At 39.6% G+C, this 11309-nt stretch overlaps 1 long non-coding RNA gene across 1 annotated transcript; it reads left to right on the top strand.

Moving 5' to 3' along the window:
• Nucleotides 1-669: 669 nt before the first annotated feature.
• LOC129551042 (uncharacterized) lies at nt 670-6648 on the top strand. Its single transcript, XR_008684983.2, has 3 exons — nt 670-1768; nt 3325-3367; nt 6522-6648. It is a non-coding gene; the product is annotated as an uncharacterized LOC129551042 (long non-coding RNA).
• Nucleotides 6649-11309: the final 4661 nt, after the last annotated feature.

The raw sequence follows: 11309 nt of genomic DNA on the forward strand, positions 1-11309 counted from the left end.
GGTTTCTAATACTCAGGGGAACTATGTGGGCTCCAATAAAAGTATTTCACAGAGATGGGAAATCAGGTCGGGAAAAATGACCGTATAATCACCGCTATAGTATATTGGTGTTTTACAATACATTCAAAAATATTTACTGTTTTTTACAGTCATACAGAGGCTGGAACTTGCTTCATATTTTTATTTCAAAGCTCTAGCTTAGTCACAATGAGAACATTAAGAGCAACCTTTATTACATCAAAAGTCTGAGGACGCCCATGACCCTGTGCTCTAAGGCAAGGTTTAAATGTATGACAGGAGACCGGCAGAAGGAAACACAGAGGGAATGCAAGGATTATTCTTCGTTACTCGAGTGGTTCTCAAAATACCTATTTGCAGAAATTCTGAAGATTAAATATTTGCTGGGACGCTTAAAAGATTTTACAAGGTAGCCAATAAAAAAGAAGTTAATACTAAGCAAAATTCAATCACTACCTAAACACAAAATTGACTTGCTCTGTCTACAAAAATATTCCCTGTCACGGTTACACTCACATGGCTCCCTTCTTCTTTATACGTCACTGTTCCAGGAAGTACTGGTGTATCCGTTAAGATTAGATTAAGCTGTAAAAGACAGGGGGGAAGAGATACCAGGTTACTTCTCTCTCTGGGTAAGAACCATCGGCAGCCCAGGGTTCATATGGTGGCTCCAAGAGCCCGAGAAACCTGGGAGCTTCCATGACAGCGTCCGTCTCAACTCAAGGTCCAAACGCCCTTCTGCAAAGAGGAAGACTGGAGGGAGGGAGCACTGATCCCTCTGAAGACACTTTCAAGACACCCTGCTTGCATCTCTGTAGGTGGAACACAGTCACACGGCAACAAGGAAAGCTGAGAAATGAAGCCTTTAGGGAGGTGGCCAAGGATCCAGTTAAAAGTGCAGGGTCCTGTTACTAATGAAGAAGAGCAAAATGAATACTGGAGATTTCAGCAGTCTCTGCAACAAATGGGGACTGCCCTGACCCCGTGTCTTAGATAATCAAGAGGCAAAGTTCTCAGCGATTCCCGTAACTACCTCACGGTTATATAACTTTGCATTGTGCCCCTTACCTTGTACTTTATCCGCTTTAGCTCTGTTGTACATTGGAACACATGAAGAGCTTGGCTGAGTATCTTTCCTGACATTTCTCATAGTACTGAGAAACTATAAAAAATGATGAAAAATTAAATAATGAAATGTTCCAAATATGGGGCCTGCTCTAAATGATTTTATGGCAACCTTGCCTTTTATATTGGGCTTTCCCTGATGGCTCAGTGGGTAAATAGCCTGCCAGCAAGGGAGGTGACACAGGAAACTCAGGTTTAATCCCTGTCAGAAAAGTCCCCTGGAGGAGAAAATGACAACTCACTTCAGTATTCTTGCCTGGAAAAATCTCATGGACAGAGGAGCCTGGCGGGCTACAGTCCATAGGGGTTGCAAAGAGTCAGAATGGTTAGTTATTTCCTCTGAGTCTTACTGAGACTTCAGGGCAAAGGCATCATTCTTTCCTTAAATCAACAAATATTTTTCTGAGCACCCCAAGCTTAACCTTCTTTAGGCTGGGTATTGGAGAGTGCACATATTTCAATTAGACATCTTCCCCCTTATCAAGGAGTTTATAATTCCCCGGATAGAAATACACACAGATAACTCTGTGAAGTTCCCTAAAGACAAGTGAAAAAATGTCTCAAGATGAATCAGGAAACTACTGCATTAAGTTGTCCGGAGACCAGGAGTGAAGATGAATTAGAGGTAAGAATTTAAGCTTGTCCTTAGAAATAAAGGACATACTGCAGGTGGAGATGGGCTTTCTTCTTCTTTGTGGTCTCCCATGCATAGTCACTTGTAATATCCTCCTGCTGTTATTTTCTCGTGGTGATTTAAGTGGGAAATATGTGTAGAGTGTGATCATTTCTCATCCTCAGCTTCTAGGCACTGACTCACTGCTGCTTGTCTCGTCTCAGGCAGTGAGGTCAGCTGGGATAAGAAAGCACCTATTTGTGAGTCAGTAAGTTTTCCCACAACTCCCTCCACGTGATCCTGATTTGTTTCCGGGGTTAGAAAGAAAAATTCTAATTCTTCTTCCATAGAGTAATCTCTCAGATATCTAAAAATTGCTGTAATGTACTGCATGGCCCTTCTAGCTTTTTTTTTTTTTTGGAGGAAATTTATTAGAAACTGTGGGTTTAAACAGGTAAAATTGCTCTGCTCTGATAATAAATCCTTTCCAGTATAAAGATCATTCTCCTTAGTGACGAAATTAAAAGACATTAGAGAAAATTAAATCTGTTTGTGTTACTTCTTAAAGTAGCAACACAATCCCAGGAATTATACTACTCACTTCCTCATTATTCTTCTCCAAACAATGAAATAATTTCCCCAAGCCTCTGGTCATTCTTCGTTTTTCATCTTCTATCACATTTTTATTTGGGCTTATAAGGGCTCATTCTCTCAGCTGCATTTGTTTTGACTAGTAGACAGTCCCTCTCGAGCTTTTACTGAAGTATGTTAATTTCTGATATTACTAGTTTCAGGTGTGCAACGTAGCAATTATACTGTACACATTATTTTTATATTTATAAATTATATACACTATGAAATAATGAACATGTCTGGTTACCATGTCATCACACAGATTCATTACAATATTATTGACTATGTTTCCTATGTTGTACATTGTACCACCATGACCCCTTTGTCAGTAAGAGTGTGTGCCTCCTAATCCCCTTCACCTGTTTTGCCCATCTCCTCCATTCCCTTCCCTCTGGCAACCCTGAGTTTTTCTCTGTATCTATGAGTTTGTTTCTGTTTTGTTTTGTTTGTTCACTTGTTTTGTTTTTTAGATTCCACACATATGTGAAATCAGAGTCTGTCTTTCTGTAATATTTCACTTTGCATAGGTCCATCCATGTTGTCACAAACAGCAATATTTCATTTGTTATGGCTAAGTAATATTCCATTGTATACCAAATCCATTCATCTGTTGATAGACATGTGGGCTTCCCTGATAGCTCAGTTGGTAAAGATTTTGCCTCGTTCAATTGGGTCAGGAGGATTCACTGGAGAAGGGATAGGCTACCCACTCTAGTATTCTTGGGGTTCCCGTGTGGCTCAGCTGGTAAAGAATTCACCTACAATGTGGGAGACCTAGGTTTGATTCCTGGGTTGGGAAGATCCCCTGGAGAAGGGAACGGCTACCCACTCCAGTATTCTGGCCTGGAGAATTCCATGGGCTGTATAGACCATGGGATCGCAAACAGTGGGACACAACTGAGTGACTTTCACTTTTACTTTCTTTCTTTCACTAGGTTGCTTAAAAAATAAATCAAACAATGCTGCAACGAACACAAGGTGCGTATATCTTTTCTAGCATTCTTAACTTTTTCTAGTAAATACCCAAAAGTGGGATTGCTGGATCATATGGTATTTCTATTTTTAATTTTCTGAGGAATATCCCTACTGTTTTCCATGGTAGCTACACCAATTTATAATCCTGTTAACAGTGAATGAGGTATCTTTCCTATTCACATCCTCACCAACCACATTTTCTTTTTGATAATGGCCATTCTGAAGCGTATAAAGTGATATCTCATAGTGTTTTGATTTGCATTTCCGTGATGGTTAGTGATATGGGCCATTTTTCATGCTGGCGGTCTGTTTATCTTCTTTGGAAGAATGCTCAGGTTCTCTGCCCGTGCTTTAATCACATTGTTTGTTCTTTGGATATTAAGTTGTATGCCTTCTTTATATAATCTGGATATTAAGCCCTTATTGAATATACATGATTTACAACTTAGCAACTGAACAACAGCAAACGTTTAACTGAGTCACTATTGATTATATACATTTATGAAAACATATATGTAACCAATTATGCCAATATTTTAAATGTATTATGAGAGAACAGTTTTAATTATAATTTTATTACCCTGATTCTGTGATTATAATTTCTCTTGGCTTCTCTTTTATTATGTTTTTCTTTTCTCTGTTTTCTTTATGAGTAATGTCAAAGGCAGTATATATATCCTGCTGTTACTTCAGTGATCAATTAAAAAAACGGTCCAGCAGCAAGAAAATAACAATGACAGAGATTACCCACTGGAAAGCACAAATCTGTAAACCCTAATGATGCATAGATATGTTTACACAGAATCATTTTGTGCAGAACTCAGTCACACACAAAATTTCAGTGATGTTAACAACATGTCTGAATACTATCAAATATTAGAAGAACCGTATTTTAATTATTTAGGCAGTCATTTGATTCATTTTGTTATTTTAATTCATAGTAAAATCATTCACAATTAAAAACAATTAATTCTAGAATTTGGAGACAATAAAAACACCAGTGGTTGTCAGTGCTTGGTAAGAGGAGGGATTAACAGGCAGAGCACTGAGAAATTTCAGGGAGATAAAAATACCCTGTTTGATACCATAATGATGGATGCATGCAACATATGTGTCAAAACTGATAAAATCTGCCAACCAATAGTGAGGCTTCGTGTAAACTGTAACTTTTGGTGGTCACGATGTGTCAGTGTAGGTTCATCAATTACAACAAACGTAACTCTGGTAAGAGGTGCTGATAATGAGACTATGCTTTTATTGGGGCTGTGGGTATACAAGAAATCTCTGAACATTCCCTTCGATTTTGTCCTGAACCTAAAAGGCTCTAAAACAGTTAACTTAATAAAAGTTAAACTAAGCTATTGCTTACTACTCTCTCTCTTATCCCTCGTATATCTTCTTCTGTGGTTTCATGACTTTCTTTTATGGTATGCTTAAGTTTCCTCTCTCTTTATCTTTTGTGTATTTACTATGGGTGCTTGTTTTTTGGATATCTGATGCTTATGTACAGCAACTTACACATAACAGTCTATTTTAAGTTGATAACAACTTAAGTTTGATTCCATTGTAAAAATCAGCATTTTTACTCTATCATTTCACATTTATGTTTTTAATATTGCATTTTGCATCTGTTTATTCTGAGTATCCTTTAAATAATTGTTATAATCATAGTTGATTTTACTAATTTTGTTTCTTAAAATTCATACAAGATTTATAAGTGATTAACTCACAACCTTTACTATATATTTACCTTTTCAGTGAGATATATCCTTACATGTATGTTCTTTTTACTAATTAGCTCCCTTTCTTTCAGCATAAAGAAGTCCCTTTAACATTTCTTATAAGGCTGATCTAGTGGCTTTTGCTTGCCTGGGAAACTCTTTATCTCTCTTTCATTTCTGAGTGATAACATTGCTGGGTAGAGAGTAGTCTTGATTGGGAGTTTTTTCCTTTATCATTTTGAATCACTTCATATTGTGCTGTTCCTTTCTGGTCTGCAAAATTTCTGCTAAAAAGCCAGCTTTAGTTTTATGGGGTTCTCTTGTATGTAACGAGGTGTTTTACACCTCTGGACACTGTAATATTTTCTTATCTTTAACTTTTGACATTTTAATTATGATGTGTATTGGTGTGGGTGTCTTTGGGTTCCCCTTATATGGAACTCTCCCAGCACCATGGAACTGGATGTTGGTTTCATTCCCCAGGGTGAGGAAGTTTTCAGTCATTATTTTTCAAATAAGATTTCTGCCCCTTTCTCTTTTTCTTCTCCTCCTGGGATCCCTATGATATGAATGTGAGTCTTCTTGATATGGTCTATGGGTTCCTCAGGCATACTCACTTTTTAATTTTTTTTTCTTTTCGTTGCTCTGCTTGGGTGAGCTCCACTGCCCAGCCTTCCAACACACTGATTCTCTGCGTCCTTCATCTGGTCTGCTGTTGAGTCCCTCCATGGTATTTTTCAGATCAGTTATTGTACTCTTTAGCTCTGTGACTTCTATCCTTACTTTCTTCTATTTTCCAAATCTTTATTGACGTTCTCACTACGTTCATCCATTCTTCTCCCCAGTTTGTTGAGCCTCTTTATGACCATCACTTTGAATTCTTTATCATGTAAATAACACCTCAATTTCATTATTTCCTGAAGTTTTATTTTGTTCATTCATTTGAAGATATTCCTTTGTTTCTTCATTGTGTTTGGCTCTCTGTTGGTTATTTACAGTAGATGAAATGAAGGAATAGTTTCATGTAGGAAATAGACCTTGTTCAACTCTGCCTCAGCTCCCTCATTTTCTCTCAAACCTCTCTCCTTGTCCAAGCTGCCTATTATATTTTTAATGCCTCCTGGTATTTCAGGCTGTGCCTAGACACGCCAGTGACCTAAAGGGAAGGATCTCCTCCCTTTCAACGATTTCATCCTCATCCCCATACCTTGCTCATCAACTGGAGGGTCAAATTCCCAAGTCTAACTGTTGACTTGTTTCACCCCGGTAATTTAAGATCACATGCTCATATTAGTCATCCACAAGCGTAAACAAGATTTGATAACCATTTCATAAAAGCACTTCTTTGGAAATCATTATCTTATTAATCAATCTTAGATCACATACCATTTCTTTGCATATTCCATCTCTTAAAACCTGCCTGCTGTTTTTTTCAGGTTCTATAAACATGTAACATCCGTGGAGGAGCATTCTCTCTCTGACAAATGGCAACCAGGAGTGTGGCTGGGGAAAAGATCACAATTCTCTTTGATATTAAAGGTCAGAGAGCAAACCTCCCAAAAGTGTAAGCATCTCATAATGAAACCTATTATGTGTAATTCATGAAAATTTCAAAACATTTTAAAAACATTTATTTTTGGCTTGCTTTACTTTTTGGGATAACAAGCAATTTAGAATGAGACCTATTAAGTTTTGTTTATGAAAATTTCAAAATATTAAAAAAATATTTTTGGTTTGACTCACTTCTTGGGGTAACAAAAATAATGCATGACTTGAAATAATGCATGACTTAGAAATAATGCATGACTTAAAGTAGAGAAGGACATTCTAAGCCTAAATAATCAGAATGCAGAAGCTTCTTCTCTGCCTGGAAGGAGTTTCTCTTCTAGTGGAGGAAGACACTAGAAACGAGACACTTAACTAATGGATTATATTACAGGGGTGTATGTGTGGACACTGAGTTGCTCAGTCATGTCTGACTCTTTGTGAACCCATGGGCTCTAGCCTGCCAAGCTCCTCTGTCCAAGGGATTATTCTGGGAAGAATACTGGAGAGGGTTGCCATCTCCTTCTCCAGGGGATCTTTCCAACCCAGGGATCGAACCTGGGTTTCTTGTGGCTCCTGCATTGGCAGGTGGATTCTTTATCACTGAGCCACCTGGAACACCCATATCACAGGGGATAATGCTATGAATAAAAGAGCAGAGGAGGAGAGGTCAGGAACACGGGTGTGGGGGACATGTAATCTTTCAGTTCAGTTCAGTTCAGTCGCTCAGTCGTGTCCGACTCTCCGCGACCCCATGAATCACAGCACGCCAGGCCTCCCTGTCCATCACCAACTCCCGGAGTACACTCAAACTCATGTCCACAGAGTCGGTGATGCCATCCAGCCATCTCATTCTCCGTCGTCCCCTTCTCCTCCCGCCCCCAACCTTTCCCAGCATCAGAGTCTTTTCCAGTGAGTCAACTCGTCGCATGAGGTGGCCAAAGTATTGCAGTTTCAGCTTTAGCATCAGTCCCTCCAATGAACATCCAGGATTGATCTCCTTTAGAATGGATTGGTTGGATCTCTTTGCAGTATAAGGGACTCTCAAGAGTCTTCTCCAACACCACAGTTCAAAAGCATCGATTCTTCGGCGATCAGCCTTCTTCACAGTCCAACTCTCACAACCATACATGACCACGGGAAAAACCATTGCCTTGACTAGACGGACCTTGGTTGGCAAAGTAATGTCTCTGCTTTTTAATATACTATCAAGGTTGGTCATAACTTTCCTTCCAAGGAGCAAGTGTCTTTTAATTTCATGGCTGCAATCAGCATCTGCAGTGATTTGGGAGCCCAAAAAAACAAAGTCTGACACTGTTTCCACTGTTTTTCCATCTATTTCCCATGAAGTGATGGTACCAGATGCCATGATCTTTGTTTTCTGAATGTTGAGCTTCAAACCAACCTTTTCACTCTCCTCTTTCACTTTCATCAAGAGGCTTTTGAGTTCCTCTTCACTTTCTGCCATAAGGGTAGTGTCATCTGCATATCTGAGGTTATTGATATTTCTCCCAGCAATCTTGATTCCAGCTTGTGCTTCTTCCAGCCCAGCGTTCCTCATGATGTACTCTGCATATAAGTTAAATAAGCAAGGTGACAATATACAACCTTGACGTACACCTTTTCCTATTTGGAACCAGTCTGTTGTTCCATGTCCAGTTCTAACTGTTGCTTCCTGACCTGCATACAGGTTTCTCAAGAGGCAGGTCAGGTGGTCTGGGATTCCCATCTCTTTCAGAATGTTCCACAGTTTATTGTGATCCACACAGTCAAAGACTTTGGCATAGTCAATGAAGCAGAAATAGATGTTTTTCTGGAACTCTCTTGCTTTCTCCATGATCCAGCGGATGTTGGCAATTTGATCTCTGGTGCCTCTGCCTTTTCTAAAACCTGCTTGAACATCTGGGAGTTCACGGTTTACATATTGCTGAAGCCTGGCTTGGAGAATTTTGAGCATGACTTTGCTAGCGTGTGAGATGAGGGCAATTGTCCGGTAGTTTGAGCATTCTTTGGCATTGCCTTTCTTTGGGATTGGAATGAAGACTGACCTCTTCCAGTCCTGTGGCCACTGCTGAGTTTTCCAAATCTGCTGGCATATTGAGTGCAGCACTTTCACAGCATCATCTTTCAAGACTTGTAATAGCTCAACTGGAATTCCATCACCTCCACTAGCTTTGTTAGTAGTGATGCTTTCTAAGGCCCACTTGACTTCACATTCCAAGATGTCTGGCTCTAGGTCAGTGATCACGTTATCGTGACTATCTTGGTCGTGAAGATCTTTTTTGTACAGTTCTTCTGTGTATTCTTGCCACCTCTTCTTAATATCTTCTGCTTCTGTTAGGTCCATACCATTTCTGTCCTTTATCGAGCCCATCTTTGCATGAAATGTTCCCTTGGAATCTCTAATTTTCTTGAAGAGGTCTCTTGTTTTTCCTATTCTGTTGTTTTCCTCTATTTCTTTGCATTGATCACTGAGGAAGTCTTTCTTATCTCTCCTTGCTATTCTTTGGAACTCTGCATTCAGATGCTTATATCTTTCCTTTTCTCCTTTGCTTTTTGCTTCTCTTCTTTTCACAGCTATTTGTAAGGCCTCCTCAGACAGCCATTTCACTCTTTTGCATTTCTTTTCCATGGGGATGGTCTTGGTCCCTGTCTCCTGTACAATGTCACGAACCTCCGTCCAGAGTTCATCAGGCACTCTATCAATCAGATCTAGTCCCTTAAATCTATTTCTCACTTCCACTGTATAATCATAAGGGATTTGATTGAGGTCATATCTGAATGGTCTAGTGGTTTTCCCTACTTTCTTCAATTTAAGTCTGAACTTCGCAATAAGGAGTTCATGATCTGAGCCACAGTCAGCTCCTTGAGAACCCCATGAACAGTGACAAAGGGCAAAATGATAGGATACTGAATGAGGAATTCCCCAGGTCGGTAGGTGCCCAGTATGCTACTGGAGATCAGTGGAGAAGTAACTCTAGAAGGAATAAAGGGATGGAGCAAAAGCAAAACCAATACCCAGTTGTGGATGTGACCAGTGATAGAAGCAAGGTCCGGTGCTGTAAAGAGCAATATTGCATAGGAACCTGGAATGTTAGGTCCATGAATCAAGGCAAATTGGAAGTGGTCAAACAGGAGATGGCAAGAGTGAACATAGACATTCTAGGAATCAGTGAATTAAAATGGACTGGAATGGGTGAATTTAACTCAGATAACCATTATATCTACTACTGTGGGCAGGAATCCCTTAGAAGAAATGGAGTAGCCATCATGGTCAACAAAAGAGTCCGAAATGCAGTACTTGGATGCAATCTTAAAAATGACAGGATGATTTCTGTTCGTTTCCAAGGCAAACCATTCAATATTACAGTAATCCAGGCCTATGCCCCAACCAGTAATGCTGAAGAAGCTGAAGTTAATCGGTTCTATGAAGACCTACAAGACCTTTTAGAACTAACACCCAAAAAAGATGTCCTTTTCATTATAGGGGATTGGAATGCAAAAGTAGGAAGTCAAGAAACACCTGGAGTAACTGGCAAATTTGGCCTTGGAGCACGGAATGAAGCAGGGCAAAGGCTAATAGAGTTTTGTCAAGAGAATGCACTGGTCATAGCAAACACCCTCTTCCAACAACACAAGAGAAGACTCTACACATGGACATCACCAGATGGTCAACACCGAAATCAGATTGATTATATTCTTTGCAGCCAAAGATGGAGAAGCTCTATACAGTTAGCAAAAACAAGACCAGGAGCTGACTGTGGCTCAGATCATGAACTCCTTATTGCGAAGTTCAGACTTAAATTGAAGAAAGTAGGGAAAAACCACTAGACCATTCAGATATGACCTCAATCAAATCCCTTATGTAATCTTTAACACATGGTTAGAGTAGACCTCACTGAGATCTCTCTGGGTGTGTGTGTATATATTCTTTGTATTTTTTCTCATTTTAATTTCTTAGTAAAACATCTAATTGCTTATGCTTTTTTTGTTTTTAAAAGAAGATACTTTCTCATGCCCTGTTTAGAGAGGATACTAGGAATGAAGCAGCCAGACAGCAATGTTAGCAGGGGAAATGCCAGCTACAAACACTGGTCAGTGGGCTGAGGTGTGTTTAGAATCCAGAGGAAAGCAGTCTAGTGATCAATGAGCAATACCTTCTAGGGGTTTTGTGGTGCCCTGGGAATGAAGGGTTTTGATGGATGAAACTGCCACTCCTCTCCCTCAGGAAATGCTGCCACAGCTTGCTACCATGTTATACGGTGCACCTCCAACATGTCCTAAACTCACCCCAGGTTTCACTGTTTTACTTTACTAACACTGAGCTGAGTGAGCAAAGTTTCTTTTAGATGCATCACGTTATTGATGATTTCACATGCCTCCTCAATCCTCAGCTGTCCCAGATTCGTGATGTCTATTTACCCTGTGTATTTCCCACCCTCTGCTTTGGATTTTCCCACACTCATCAAATCTTCTGTCATCTTTTTGGTCACCACCAAACTCCTTACCCCAAGTCCTACCCCTCAGAACAGTGGTGAAAAAAAATACTGTTATCAGCATATTTGATATTTTACTTTGTATTTACTACAATACATCAATAATTTGTGACGAGTGTTAAATAAGGTAAGTCATGAACTGATTACTGAGAAATAATGATAGACTGCTCCACAGAGCCTGTT

This window comes from Moschus berezovskii, chromosome 17 (assembly GCF_049115385.1).
Source record: "Moschus berezovskii isolate FMDL1 chromosome 17, NW_MosBer_1.0, whole genome shotgun sequence".
Classification (NCBI taxonomy): domain Eukaryota; kingdom Metazoa; phylum Chordata; class Mammalia; order Artiodactyla; family Moschidae; genus Moschus; species Moschus berezovskii.